The sequence below is a fragment of the Sus scrofa genome, chromosome 7 (genome assembly GCF_000003025.6).
Source record: "Sus scrofa isolate TJ Tabasco breed Duroc chromosome 7, Sscrofa11.1, whole genome shotgun sequence".
NCBI classification, from domain to species: Eukaryota; Metazoa; Chordata; class Mammalia; order Artiodactyla; family Suidae; genus Sus; species Sus scrofa.
The window spans coordinates 49,902,987-49,918,236 of record NC_010449.5 but is presented as its reverse complement, the minus strand read 5'-3'; the positions used below and the strand labels follow the sequence as shown (position 1 = coordinate 49,918,236).

At 49.4% G+C, this 15,250-nt stretch overlaps 1 protein-coding gene and 1 long non-coding RNA gene across 6 annotated transcripts in view; one reads left to right on the top strand and one right to left on the bottom strand.

Annotated features, from left to right (window-relative positions):
- CFAP161 (cilia and flagella associated protein 161) overlaps positions 1-5,787 on the bottom strand; it is a 28,259-nt gene extending 22,472 nt beyond the window's left edge. For 3 of the 5 annotated variants that reach the window (XM_013989011.2, XM_013989016.2, XM_013989015.2), the window contains exon 1: positions 5,586-5,787. The gene's annotated coding sequence lies outside the window, so the exon portion shown is untranslated. Of the gene's footprint in view, positions 1-1,919; positions 2,201-5,585 lie in introns of all 5 variants that reach the window. The other 2 variants (XM_013989014.2, XM_013989010.2) reach the window with 1 other exon arrangement.
- On the top strand, positions 7,097-12,710 carry LOC106507704. The gene is made up of 4 exons (XR_001303895.2): positions 7,097-7,884; positions 8,215-8,379; positions 9,143-9,240; positions 12,110-12,710. It is a non-coding gene; the product is annotated as an uncharacterized LOC106507704 (long non-coding RNA).

The following is a 15,250-nucleotide window of genomic DNA, read 5'->3' as shown; positions in this document are numbered from 1 at the left end:
TCAAAGCAGGCTCTGAATTCCTCTCCTGTCATCCAGGTGAATTCCTACCCCTTCACTTCTGCCAGCCAGCTTCCAGAGTGCCCGCCCCAGGTTTGGCTGCTTTGTCTGGTCTACTGAAAACCCAGGGTGTCTTCCCAGGGTCGATGCAGTCCCCCTACCCACACCCATGAGCCAAGGCACAGTCCTTCTACCCGACTCTAGGGACAGAAGGTGACTGGTGTTCATTTGATAAACAGATTTCTCCATCCCTGTAACCTGGGCGCCCTGGGACAGGCCGAGCAGCTGGAGGGATCGGGACCCCAGCCGGTCTGAAAACCACGCTGAGCCCCAGATGGGGGCTGGCCGCTGTCACGCTGGTCAGACCCCAGCCTTGTGAACCCAGGTCAGAACACATCCCGCTGCCAGAGCTGTTCCTTTTACAGAACATTCCCCCAGATGGTGGTGACAGGCCCCCCACGATGATATTGCCAGAATAGAACCCCCCACCGCCCCGCAGCATCTGCTGTTCCATCCTCCCCATGTGTTTGGTTCCCAAAGAAAAGTCACTGTAGAACATGAAGATTTTTCCTCTCTCTACCAAAACAGCACTCCAAAAACCCTACTAGTTTTCCCCTGGAAAATACCCATGTTCATTTGCTAAACCTGGATCTACTATGTGTCAGATCCAGAAGAAGCTCCTATAGTCTTGAAATGAGCTACCGGTGAGGTCATGGAATTTTCTGGAGACTCCCACACTCAGTGTGTAAGAGAAGAGTTCCTGCAGCCTATGGTCCCTCATCCATTTCCGGACCATCCTCAGTCAAGAGATGGCAAGATAAAAAAAAAAAAAAAAAAAAATTCTTTTCTTTTTAGGACCACACGTGCGACATATGGAAATTCCCAGGCTAGGGGTCGAATCGAAGCTACAGCTGCCAGCCTATACTGCAGTTCACAGCAACACCGGATCCTTAACCCCCTGAGCGAGGCCAGGGATCGAACCCTCTTATGTCAGGTTCTTAACTTGCTGAGCCACAACGGGAATTCCTATAAAAAATTTTTTTTAGTAAAGTAATTTTTTTTTAAAATTTAGGAGTTCCTGTCACAGCTCAGCAGTTAACAAACCCAGCTAGTATCCTTGAGGACGTGTGTTGGATCCCTGGCCTCGCTCAGTGGGTTAAGGATCCAGCATTGCCATGAGCTGTGGTGTAGGTTGCAGACACAGCTTGGATCCCGAATTGCTGTGGCTGTGGTGTAGACCAGCAGCTACAGATTCGATTAGACCCCTAGCCTGGGAAGCTCCATATGCCACGGATGCAGCCCTAAAAAAAAATAAATAAATAAACAAAAATAAAATAAAAATTTTTTAAAAATTTAAAGAGTTAGCAAGATAATAAAAGTGCATGCCCTGTGCATCACCAACCCTGTTTACAGTATTTAAAATCTATGCACAAGCGTGTATCTCGAACAGATGCTGAAAGTAGCCAAAAAGATAAATAAAATAATCTAGATGTCAAACCACAGGAGGTTGGTTTAAGTAAATTATAATACACTTTTCCAGTGACATATTAGACTGCCCTTAAAAATGATAATGAGGGAGTTTCTGTCATGGCTCAGTGATTAACGAATCTGACTAGCATCATTGAGGATACAGGTTCAATCCCTGGCCTTGCTCAGTGAGTTAAGGATCCAGCATTGCTGTGGGCTGTGGTGTAGATCGCAGATGTGGCTTAGATCCTGCATTGCTGTGGCTGTGGAATAGGCCGGCAGCTACAGCTCCAGTTTCACCCCTAGCTTGAGAAGCTCCATGTGCCGAGAGTGCGGCCCTAAAAAGCAAAAAAAAAAGAAAAAAAAGATAATGAGTATCTACATTTATTTACATAAAGAGATGTCCACGTGTACTAGACTATAGAATGACCTCCCCCCCCCAAATTCACGTTTACCTGGTTCCTATGAGCATGATATTATTTAGAAGTAAAGTCTCTGCTGATGTAATCAGGGTTCAAAGAGGTCATACTCGATTAAGGAAGATCCCCAAATCCAAATGAGTCGTGTCTTTATCAGAAGAGGGTCGTTTGGATGGATACACAAGGGAGACCACGCGGACCGTGTGAAGACGGAGGCAGAGACTGGAGCCCTGAGCGTAGCAGACAAGGGACACCAAGGATGTTCCGAAATCCTCAAAAGTTAGAAGGAAGACGTGGAACAGATCCTCTCAGAGCCTCTAGAAGGAAGCAACCCTTGATTTCAGATCTCCAGCCTCCAGAGATGTAAGGAGATGAACTTCTATGGTAGCCACAGAGTTTGTAGCAATTGGTTACATCAGTCATAGGCAACTAATCCATCATGTAAATAGCAAACTAGATAACATCCTATACAGTGTGATGCTATTTATGTGATGCTATTTATTTTATACAAACGGAAACCCCCATAGAGAAGCCCGGAGGGATGCCTAAAAATACGTATGCGTCCCCTGAGCCAGCTTTCTGAGCTCTGCCCTGTATTAGACAAAAACCAGCAAACAACACACACCACCAACTCTGACTCTCTCATGACTTTAGTGACTTTGCCGATGTTTGGATGCCAAGGAAAGAAAATGGGTCATGCCAGCAGAGCCTGCTCCCATCCTGCTCCCACCTCCTGACTTTCCCAACAGGTTATCGCCCCATGCAGGCTGGCAGAAGGCCCTGATGCTGCTGCTTCGATCCTGTGAGCGGCCCCCTGGCCAGTTTACATACCCAAGCCACCTTGAAATTCCATAGCTAATAGAGCTGGTTCTTAAACCCAACACAAATACCCACCGACGCCTCGGTAGCCCATAACTGGGTGGGGGGGCGGGGAGATGGGAAGCAATTGAACTTGTCCAAACTTGCAGCTTGGAAATGTATAAGGCTTAGAGATAAGACATTTAGAAAGAATTCTTTTCAATGCTTCCTCCCTGTGTGATCTCTAGAATACCCCTTGAAGGTCAGAAGTGTGCCTTATAACTGATGGATGCTGCACCCCTTTGGTACAGCCTGGGGCCCGCTCATGGGAGAAAACCCCTTCTCTGTAGCTCCTAGTTTCCCTTGCATGCCACCTTCCATGCCTTGAGAGTGTCCACAGCTGGGGCTAGAGCTATCTAAACCCATTTCCTCACCCCAGGCCCAGGGGGAGAGGGGAACCAGTCCCCATTGTCCTCAGCTCCTATCTGACCTCACACACTAGCTGGCACTTGAAGCCAGGAGTTGGCAGCAGGGCTGAACCCAACTCCCCAGGCTGCTGGCAACAACAGCATGTCCAGAATTTCCAGAGAAGTGTACTCAGCTACTCCTTCCAGATCCGTACACAACCTGCTAGCTTTTTCTTTCATTCTCACAACTCATCCAGAAATTCTAGCTTCACCAACGTGCACCTTTCCTGTAAGTCCTTATCAGGGAACATGGACGAGTTACCTCTTACAGAACAAAGTGGAAATGACCTAGAATCCAGCTCTGCCTGGCAAGTATCTCCATCTCTTCTGTTCTTGGGTCATTGCCCATGGCCTTGCCAACCCCAGTGGGAAGGGATTAAGTTTCCAGGGCAGCTGCTTCCTCAGAGGAATCTGGAGCAGCTGAGCAGGACTTGACCTAATGGGCTATGACTCCAGCCAGCCAGAGCCCATGATCTAACTCTTTTCTAAAAGGCGTGACTTGTCTACACCGAGGAAAGTTTCTCTGGGAGATTTTAGTCTGCCATCACATGTCGGTGCTTCCCACATCGGTAACAAAACACAGATCTACCTTACTATGGGTGACCTTAAACTTCATTTCAACCCTGCCTCTTCCGCCAAGAGGTTCTGGGTCCCCTGTCTTAAAAGTAGCTGCCAGCACCACAGCCTCCCTCTGTCCAGGTGTCAACAAGACTGGATTAAGGTCTGTGTACCCACGACCACTGCCCCCTGCCCCCCTGCCCCAGCTTTCTGGCCACCCAGGTTCATGGTACTCATGGGAGAATGAAGAATTGGGGAAGGAAGTTGGTTAAAAGCTCCTGTCTCTGGATGTTCGCTGGCAATTCCCTTTACTCATGCCGAATTCTACTGCTATTTTCTCTGCTTTGCAGAAAAATTCTTAATTTTCGTTACTTCGTTAGGAGTCTGTTTGCCCATATCTTTTCTTTTTAGAGTGGCACCCAAAGCATGTGGAGGTTCCCACACTAGGGGTCAGATCAGACCTGTAGCTGCGGCCTATGCATCTGCTGAGACCTATCTGCAACCTACACCACAGCTCACGGCAATGCCAGACTGTTAACCCACTGATCGGGGCCAAGGATCAAACCCTCATCTTCATGGATACTAGTTGTGTTAGTTACCGCAGAGCCACAGTGGGGACTCCTGTTTGCCCCTTCTTCACCAGTGGAAAAGAACTTGACAAACGACTCCATCAAGGACTCATTCTGTGCCTCTGATCCGATGTTTCCCCTTTCTATGCCCCTATTTCTCATCTATAAAGTGGGGATAGGCGTTCCCTGGTGACCTCGTGGTTAAGGATGTACCATGGCCACTGCTGTGGCTTGGATTACTACTGTGGTGCAGCTCCGATCCCTGGCCTAGGGAATGTCCACTTGCCATGGGCATGGCCAAAGAAAAAAATAATAATAATAAACGAAAAATAAAATGGGGATAGCAATACTTCCTACTTTGTTTACTGATTGCAACGAGTAAGTGAGGCAATGGATTTGAAGCGTGCCAGGCTCAGGCTAAGTGCTCATGAACGGTGGCTGTTACAACCATCGTCTCCTGGCCATCATCACAAAATGCTTCTTCTGTCCTCTTTTCCTCCAGCTAACAGTCCTGCAACAGGCTGAGATGTTGGATCTTCAACCCAAGCGCTCCGTGAGTACCTGTCTGGCAAACTCTTAGTAATCCTCCCTTACGCTCACCTCTTAGGAGGCTCCGTGCCTACAGCATTTCCTCACTGTAGTCCCTCCCATGGATCGAATGCTTCCCTTTTAAATGAAGTCCCATTTTAAGGATCCAACCTCCACTGCATCCCTCGCCCCCATCTCCTGTCCTAGTCTCTCCGCCCTGGGTCTTGCAGTGTCTGCAGCCAAAGCTAGTGTCCCTTTGGGTTCGCTTGCTAAAGACACCAGTCTGCCCACTGCAGATGCAGTCCAAGCGTCTATGAAATTTCTATGAGCCAGTTCCATGTGGGGTTTACGTAACACTCAGCATAGACTGTCTTCTCCCATGTTTCCCGCAAGACGTCTTTGTACAGGAACCAGCCTAAAAGATTTGGCCGTGGCCTCATCCCAGCGCCTTCTCAGATCCTTCACCCCGCAGCTCAGGTGTCAAGATTGCAGCCATTCTTTCCCTGATCCTTTCGCTGGATGAGAATATTCTGAGCACTACTGCAGGTTCTGCCAAATATAGCCATAATTCCTGGCACCTTTTCCTAACAGTTTGGTTGCCATGTGATAGAGCCACTCAGTTCTCGGGCAGGGTGAGATTCAGTAACTATCAAATGCCAATCTTTGTTCAATATGCAGATGGTCCTTGTCATCCCCCAAACTACCCTCACAGCTACACCTTTTCCCCTGGAAGAGAGCAGAGGAACAGGCTGCAGTGTGCTGAGGTCAGAGCAGCCACCTACCTAGATTCCTGGAGAATGTCCATTCCTTGTCCATCCTGACGCTGAGCTCCGGAGGGTGCCCCTGGTATTAAAGCAGCACTGCAGGGAGGTCCCGTCCTGCCTCAGCAGTTACGAACCCGACTAGTAATGAGGACGAGGGTTCTATCTCTGGTCTCGCTCAGTGGGTGAAGGATCTGCTGTGAGCTGTGGTGTAGGTCACAAACACAGCTCGGATCCCTCACTGCTGTGGCTGTGGCATAGGCTGGCAGCTGCAGCTCTGATTTGACCCCTAGCCTGGGAACCTCCACATGCCGTGGGTGTGGCCCCACAAAGGATAAAAAAAAAAAAAAAAAAAGGCGGCACTGCAAAGCACCCCTGTCAGAAGGATCCTGAGCAAGCAGAAGCGCTAATGGAGAACCCAGGGGAACAGAATACTCATCCTGCACTCATCCTCAACACCAAGGGCTGCACATGCCCTGGCATATGGCTATTCCAGATTTAACATGCTGATTCACACCCATGCTGCTTGGCAGAGAACCACGGACCAAAACTACCTAAGTGTCCCTCTGCTGCAGTGGCCTCCCCAGACCCCCATCTCAGCTCACCCAGACATCACTCCCCCCACCACTATTCATCAATGAAGGGCAAATATACAGCCCAAGAGGCTGTCCCTTGGCCTCTGCCCCATACCACCCGCTTCTTTCCAGCTGGTCAGGGCAGGCTGTTAAAAATACCTTCCTTGGCTACCAGCCCTGGCTGGACCCATTCACAGAAGCAAGGCTGAATTGATCTGACATTTGATAAGGAAACTTTGCCCCAGTAAAGCAGCATTAGAAAAAACAGAACATACAGATCTAAGGATTTCCTAAACTCCATTCTTGAGCCAACCAAGCTGGTGTAACACAGACTCAGTCAGCCAGCCCTCTACCATGGGAAAAAAAAAGAAGAGCCACCCACACTCAGAACAAATCAACTGGGGACCCAGGGGGATCAAAAATGCTATTTCTGGAGAATATACCTGGCCAGCTTAAACCTCTTTTTGGCAAGAATGAGAACTCCTAAGAGGGAAAAAGTGGGGGCATTTTTTTTTTTTTAATTTCAAGGAGAAAGGCAGAGGCTTATAATCATCCAGGCACATAAAACTTCATAAGCGAAGGAATAAAAACAGAACTGGCCTCAAACTCCTTGTCTACTGGATCAATAAAACTCTGAGAGGAGAATTTCCCATGATGGCTTATCAGGAACCTGACATAGTGTCCATGAGGATGAGGGTTCGATCCCTGGCCTCGAACATTGGGTTAAAGATCTGATGTTGCCACCAGCTACGGTGTAGGTCGCAGATGCACCTCGGATCCAGCATGGCTGTGGCAGACAGCTGTAGCTCCAATTCGACCCCTAGCCTGGGAACCTCCATATGCCACAAGTGCGGCCCTAAAAAAATTTTTTTTAAATAAATTCATAAAAACTGTTTTAAATGCTTTATGTGCATGTATTGTCTTATTCAGTTTAATCGCACAATCTATGAGATATACATTACCCTCATTTCATAGACGACAAAACAGATGCAGAGAAGTTAATTAAATGTATACATAAAAGGGAAAAAAAAGAGCCATGAGGAAGTAGACAGACTTTTATGTCTAATAAAATAGATTTTCAGAAATAAGGACTTTTGAGGAGGTCTTATGGTGGCTCGCACTAGCAGGTTAAAAACCTTACTAGCATCCATGAGGATGCAGGTTCGATCCCTGGACTCATTCAGTGGGTTAAGAATCCAGCGTGGCTGTGGCTGTGGTGTGGCAGCTGCAGCTCTGATTCGACCCCTAGCCTGGGAATTTCCACATGCCACAGGTGTGGCCCTAAAAAGAGAAAAAATACAAGGCTTTTTTGCAGTGACATCATTAATATGTTTGAGTACATACGGTTAGTCCTCTGGCCCTGGGTTTCCTCATCTGTACAAAGAGGGTGGGCGTTCCTTCCCCTTGTAATGTTCTAAGGATGCTAAGAGGATGTTCTAAGTATGCTAAGAGGATGTTCTAAGTATGCTAAGAGCCTTGCAGGTCGGGCTATTTGCGGAGCTCTTGGCATCTCCAGATCATGATTTCCAAGAGCTGAGATGTTCATCCAGAATTCTGAACGCAATCCGAAGAAAGGACCCAAACGCCCCTTTGCTCTCAGCAGTGACCTTCACGCCTCCACTTCCCATGTCATCAAGAGAGTCCTGAGGGGGCTGCTGGGATCCGGCTGGAAGCGTCCAGCAGGAAGAATTCTTTATTAACACACACAGGAAAGCCGAGCTCTCCTTGTCGCTGGTCCTCAGCTGGTGAGCCTCACTCTCCCCCCTCTGGCTAACTCATTCCCTTTGGGGCAAAGGATTGGGCAGGGCTCCTCTCTGGTCATCTGCTTCAAGAGATAAGTCTTGATGACTCTCTGTAGCCTCCCAGTCGGGAGATAAATTTCCGATTTGGGAGGAAATCACACCCCCTCGCCCCCAGTCCCCAGCGGAGTGGCTGCCTCTCCCCCGCCTTCAGCGATGGTGGGAAGTGACCACACCCACTCTTCCCAACCCTGGGGGATTCCAGCATTTGAAAGCTCAGAGCTGGAAAGATAAACATCATGGCTTATCCCTCACTCCCTCATTGTTCCTCTTCAGCAACAGAAAAGGAACCGAGAACCAGGCTGCTTGGAAACTCACCCATCCGCAGGCGTTGTTAAGGGAACCGCTGCTTTCATTTACACTCACGGGCTCCTCCTTTTCCTCCTCATCTACGCCCCCACCCACCCCTTAAGGAAAAACAAAACAAAACTTATTTCCAAGGTGAGCTTTATGCGTCTGGCCTTTTGAACCCCCTCCTCCTATATTTCCAGAGACAAAACTTTATTTTTATTTTATTTTTTTGTCTTTTTGGGGCCACACCCCCGGCATGGGAAAGTTCCCAGGCTAAGGGTCGAATTGGAGCTGTTGCTGCCGGCCTACACCGCAGCCACAGCAACGCAGGATCCAAGCCTCGTCTGCAATCGACACCACAGCTCACGGCAACACAGGATCCTTAACCCACTGAGCGAGGCCAGGGATCCGACCCGCTTTCTCGTGGATACTAGTCGGGTTGGCTAACCGCTGAGCCACAATGGGAACTCCTGGGGACAAAACTTTTAAAATGGTGTATTGAACCCCAATTCTGTCCATCAATTGCAAAGCACACATCACTGTAAAAGAACACGATCCTTCACTCCCACTGCCTCCCGCATGAGTCTTAGCTGCCGACTGAACTAGATTCCTAATGCGATTGCCAAATGTGGGGAGCAATCCATTTATTTCCAATCCCAGTCTTTATTCACTCTTCCCTCAGTCTGAAACATTCTTCCTTCCCTATCTCTGCCTCTCGAAACCCTTTCCATCTGTCCCAGGCCAGTTGATGAGACCTTCCTTCCAGAAGCCTTCCCCATGCTGGTATCTCTGCCCAGAGTCCCTCTCTCTTCTCCAGAAATCCTCCAGCCTTTCCTTTGTCCCTCGGTGTCAGCACTGACTCTATCCTGCCTCCTATTCAAGTTCTTTGTCCCTCTGCTTATCTTCCCGATAGACCAACGCTAAGCAATTCACAGGCAGCGTCATTTCATCAACGCGCTCCCGTTGCACTCCGGACATTCGGCCTGGACCGTGGCCAGGGCAGTGGTGATGGTAAGAAAGGGGCGGCGGTGGGATGGGGAGAGGGGCGGACCTTTGTGTCCTGTCTGTGGTCGGTGTGTGCATGGATTTATTGAGGGGACATTTACACCTCACGGTTTCCCAAAAGAATCTAAGGAAATTTTAGAAACCCAGCACCACCCAAAGACAAAGAGTAAAAGCAAGCACTGTGTGCAAGGCACCTGGGGTGAGCTGTTTCCTACAGTGGATTGCTGGATTTATCTCTGAGTTTCCTGGATGAAAGGGAAACATGCTGGCTCGTATACTTTGCATTGTACATAAACTCTGGAATCAGATCGGAAAGAGAAATTTTTCCTGGCACCGTGTTCAAGGAGAAATTTATCAAGTGAGTCCTTAGAGAACAGACGTGAGGGATCCCAGTGAGCAGCATCTCCCACTGGCTTTTTGCAAAAGGACACAGAGAGCCTCGGGTGGGCAGCGCTTTGTGTTCAAACACAGTTCGGAGGGAGAAGGGATTTCTGCAAGAGAAAGAGACGGCACGGCCCATCTCCCGGGGCCTTCCCAACATGTGTAGAAGTCTTGAGAACCCAGAGAAAGGAAAAGTTGGTTTGAGTCCGCTGAATGTCAGATCTCAAAGACCCCTTCGAGAGCCATCTTAAAGATCTTGGCAGCCAGCTTGCAACAACACAAGTCAGGCAGAGGCCCAGAGCGAGCCAGGAGCTCATACAAGAAGCCCTCCTGGGGGAGCAGACTCGAGAGGGGCTGGTGGGGCTCTAAGGACACACAGCGTGTCCCTCCACTGGTGACGTCAAGGGACCCACTGTTCATCCAGACGGTGTGCCCAACCCTGCCCAGCTTCAAAGAAGATTCCAGAGAAATGTGTGCACCACAGAGGTGTCAGACAGGCCGTGAGAGAGACTTGGGGAAAGACACAGTTTAAAACAATAACACCAGGCCCCAGGTCCGAGGGAACAACTAAACACGAGACCCCTGGAGAGATTCTGTTGTGGCGCAGTGGAAATGAATCTGACTAGTATCCATGAGGATGTGGGTTCGATCCCTGGCCTCGCTCAGTGGGTTAGGGATCCGGCGTTGCCGTGAGTGGTGGTGTAGGTCGCAGACGCGGCTCGGATCCCGCATTGCTGTGGCTGTGGTGTAGGCCAGCGGCTACAGCTCCGATTAGACCCCTAGCCTGGGAACCTCCATATGCCACAGGTTCGGCCCTAAAAGGCAAAACACAAAGAAGCACAAGACCACCAACACGGCAGTCAAGGATGCCTATTTCCTGAGTCAGAAGGGGCTGGGAGTGTCCCCCTGGGAGTTTCACAGACAGGAAATCGAGGTGGCAGTTGCTCGTCTCGATGGACCTGCTGACTTCGCATGGGAGCAACAGAGACTCTGAGGGAGAAACTAAAACGCAAGTGCTCACATCTGTCTCAGCCACAGAGAAAACTTACCATCTTCAGTTCTAAGTGGGCTGCTTCTCCCCTCATGAAGAGGGGGGCACTTGCCTTTGGAGACTTCATATACACCCCAGGAACAGCAGCCCCTCCCCACTCCTGCTGAAAGATCGCTAGGCTTTTCAGCTTGAGATTAGGATGTCTAGAAAGAAGTCTCTCTCTCTCTCTTTTTTTTTTTTGTCTTTTTAGGGCCGCACGCATGACATATGGAAGTTGTCAGGCTAGGGGCCAAACATTGCAACTCCAGATCCTAACCCACTGTGCAAGGCCAAGGATCGAACCTACATCCTCATGGATACTAGGCGGGTTCATTACCGCTGAGCCACAACAGGAACTCCCGAAGTCTCTCTCTTTTGCTTTCCTTTTTGTGCTTGACCACCTCCTGGAATGTGGCCTCAGCCCCTCTCACACAGGCGACACCAGAGGCCTGGCCCCTTCTGAAGGCCTTTCTGGATGAGAAGAAGGGCTGGTCTCTCAGTGTGTTTGACTCCAGTGAGACTGGGGAAGCAAGACCTCGTGGTCACCTCAGGCCACCACAGACATCGTGAGGTTGGCAAAGAGAGACTTCCTGTCGTCCTTATCAGTAGGTGCCATGGGAAGGGAGAGGTCAGAGACGGTGCATCGAGAGGCCCGAGGTGAGGACACCAGGATACCCAGAAGGAAAAGTAATCCTGCATTCCCTTTCCCGTGAAAGTGCTGTAGCTTTATTCTGGGTAGCCCCAGTGTGGATCTTTTGTAGCCATGACAGAGCACTTCCGTGATGGCAGTTCTTTCTCTGCATTTCGTTGCACAGTGTCCAGTTGATAAGACCAAAGACACACTGCCTGCTGAGCCCGAGGTGGGGGCATCGGAACCAGTGTACGGGGGAGGGTCGCTAGGTTGCTGACGCAGTGAGGATGCTAAAATGCTGTCCTGTGGAAGTGGATGCTAAAATCTGGTGCAAACCCCACCCCCCCATTCTTATCATTACCATCATTATTACCACTGCCAATAGCAACAACGGTCAGGGTGGTACCGTGGATCTGATGAGCTCGGCAGTCAAGTACAACCCTGGAATCTGTGTTTTCCCAGAAGAAATATTAGATTATTGGAGTTCCCATCGTGGCTCAGTGGTTAACAAATCCGATTAGGAACCATGAGGTGAGGGTTCAATCCCTGGCCTCACTCAGTGGGTTAAGGATCCGGCGTTGCCATGAGCTGTGGTGTAGGTCGAAGACGCAGCTCAGATCTGGCATTGCTGTGGCTGTGGTGTAGGCCGGCAGCTGTAGCTCCAATTGGACCCCTAGCCTGGGAACCTCCATATGCTGTGGGTGCAGCCCCAGAAAAGACCAAAAAAAATATTAGATTATGTGTTCATTTGGCCGAAAAGTCCAGAGCATCGAGTTCACTCATTGATTACATGTTTTCTTAAAACAAATTCTTAATAACTCATCCCATTACAGGACTACCATCTTAAGCATCCACTCTGCGCCCACCACTCTATCGCCACTTGACGGGGATACTGTGTTTGTTCTCCATGCCAAGTCCACAGGGCCGCTGTATCCCCTCCCATCATAGAAGAAAGGGCGTTGAGAGCTTGGGTACCACAGGGCCAAGGTGAGTAAGGCAGCTCTTAAGCTACCTGTTCGCATTCCTTGGTCCACTAGGAAGCAAAGGTCCATGTCAAAGGCACCCGCAATCCTGCCCTCCGCCTGCCAACCTAGAGGATGACTGGGAAAATACGAGATAAAGAAACCACCCTCAGAATGGCTTTCCATCACGTGAGATCCCCAGAGTCCGGATCCGAGAGCAGCCAGACCAGGAGATTGCCTGCAAAGGTCTTCAGCCAGCCTACCTGCAGAGCACCAAGGGGCTCTCGTATATTTGACTGCATTCCCTCCTCCCAGGACCCTTTGAGTTAGAGTTCTCTGTGTGGCTGAGAAAGAAAAAGAGCTACAAAGAATGGGTAAATTGCTCAAGGTCTTGGTTAATCTCTAACAAACCTAGGATTCAAGCCTCACCTTGCTTCTGGATGGAGGCAAGCTACTGAAATGCATGCTCAGGAAAGATCATCTTTTTTTGTTGTTTTTTTTGTTTGTTTGTTTGTTTTTTCCTTAAAAAAAAACGGGGGGGGAGTTCCTGTCGTGGCACAGTGGTTAATGAATCTAACTAGGAACCAAGAGGTTGTAGGTTCGATCCCTGGCCTTGCTCAGTGAGTTGAGGATCCGGCGTTGCACTGAGTTGTGGTGTAGGTCGCAGACGCAGTTCGGATCCCGCGTGGCTGTGGCTCTGGTGTCAGCCGGTGGCTACAGCTCCGAATGGACCCCTAGCCTGGGAACCTCCATATGCCACGGGAAGCGGTCCTAGAAAAGGCAAAAAGACCAAAAAAAAAAAAAAAAAAAGACAAAAAAAAAAAAAAAACCCAAAAAATAGGACTGCTAGCTTTGAGGGAGCCGTTGGGTACACACAGCACAGCAGCAAAGGGATAAGTATAGTTTAGGTCTTCTTCTTCCTTTTCTTTTTCCCTCTCCTTCCACCTCCTCCTCCCCTTCGTGTCTGAAAGGGACAGGGTCTCTGGGAGGCTAGAACTCCCTTTCTGCTTTCTTTCTCTCGGGCACGGGGTCATCTGGCGCTCACGTGACGGCTGCTATAATTATGAGCGCATTTGTGTGGCGCTGGGCGGAGGGAGAAGAGTTAGCTCAACAAACGAGGGGCCGGGAAAGGAACGGCCTTGATCTAAGCAGCAGCCTGGTTCTAATTTTAGCAACGACGGAGCGCTGGACTTCCTGGAGGTATCAGATTGCCTGCGCCAGGCTGACACCAGACATGTGGAAGCGATTCAGATCGCAAGAATCACCAAATCAGGTCACGCCCATGGCTCATCCGGCCCAGGCTGCTGTCTCCCAAAGTGGGGACAGGGAGTCTCAGACGGCCAGAGCTTAGCCATCTCCCTGTAAACTCCCTTCCTTTAGGGAGAAGTGCAGAGGGAAAGAGAGGGAAACAATTCTCCCTAAGGAATGGCCAGCAGAGCCGGATCTCCAACCCAGGGCTTCTGGCATTGAGTCTTCTGTGTACCTGTCTCATCACCTCTCCAGGTGAAGGTTGTAGCCTGAGGCTATATTCTTTCCCTTCTGAAGTGTGAGACATGAGGCATATTTTAAAGTAATTTTCAGAGTTCCCATCATGGCTTAGCAGTTAACGAATCTGACTAGCATCCATGAGGACACAGGTTCGATCCTTGGCCTCACTTGGTGGGTTAAGGATGTGGCGTTGCCCTGAGCTGTGGAGTAGGTTGCTGATGTGACTTGGATCTGGCGTTGCTGTGGCTGTGGTGTAGATGGTGGCTACAGTTCCGATTAGACCCCTAGCCTGGGAACCTCCATGTGCCGCGAGTATGGCCCTAAAAAGCAAAAAAAAAAAAAAAAAGTAATTTTCCCTCCTGATGCCATACATTTCTAACGAGGTAAAATTTATGTATGGTGAGGAGTTCCCTTCGTGGCTCAGCAGTAATGAACCCAACTAGTATCCATGAGGATACAAGTTCGATCCCTGGCCCTGCTCGGTGTATTAAGGAGCTGTGGTTATAGGTCAAAGACATGGCTCAGATCTAGCATTGCAGCTGCTGTGGCTGTGGTGTAGGCCGGCAGCTACAGCTCCGATTTGACCCCTAGCCTGGTAACTTCCATAGGCCACAGGTACAGCCCTAAAAAGACAAAAAAACAAAAACAAAAAAACTCTACATACGGTGAAATGCACAGGTATTATGTTTAGGATTTGATGGATGTGAAAAACATGTATACCACCCTGGAGATAAAGACCACTCCCATCAACCCCAGAAAATTCCATCACACCGCCCCTTTCCAATTGGTCCTCTGAGTCCACTACAGGCCACTGCAGTTCTGATTTCTACTGTCAGGTGTTTTTTGTGGTTTTTTATTTTTGCTTTTTAGGGCTGCACTCGGAGCATGTGGAGGTTCCCAGGCTAGGGGTCTAATCAGAGCTACAGCTGCCAGCCTACACCCCAGCCACAGCAACACCAGATCTGAGCTGTCTCTGCGACCTACACCACAGCTTATGGTAACCCTGGATCCTTAACCCACTGAGCAAGGCCAGGGATCAAACCCACATCCTCATCGATGCTAGTCAGGATTGGTAACTGCTGAGCCACGAAGGGAACTCCCAGTTTTCTGGTTCTTAACTTCAAATAGATGGCAGTGTGGTGTCTGGGGGAGGGAGAAGTTTCTAACAGGCTCTCAGCTTCTTGCAGTCCCTTCTCTGAATGGTTTCTGCTGCACTGCTCTTGTCCAAGCCTCCTCTTTGGGAGCTGAGGGGAAAAGAGCCTTAACTCTTGGGTCTCCAGCCTCTGAGCCCACGGTGTGGAAAAGGAGTTCAAACAAAGCCATAGTGATCCCTGGTATATTGTCAAGTTAGAAGTCACTCAACTGCGTTGCCTGCCTCAAGTGAGGCTGGCCCCCCTGAGAGTTTTTTATTCCCTCCTCCCAGATCTCCTGGAACAAAGTCTGCAGGCCTTCTAGTTACTGAATAATGACTCTTCATCCTACAATTAACCTGAATGGTTTTCTCATTAGAACACAAGCCCATGA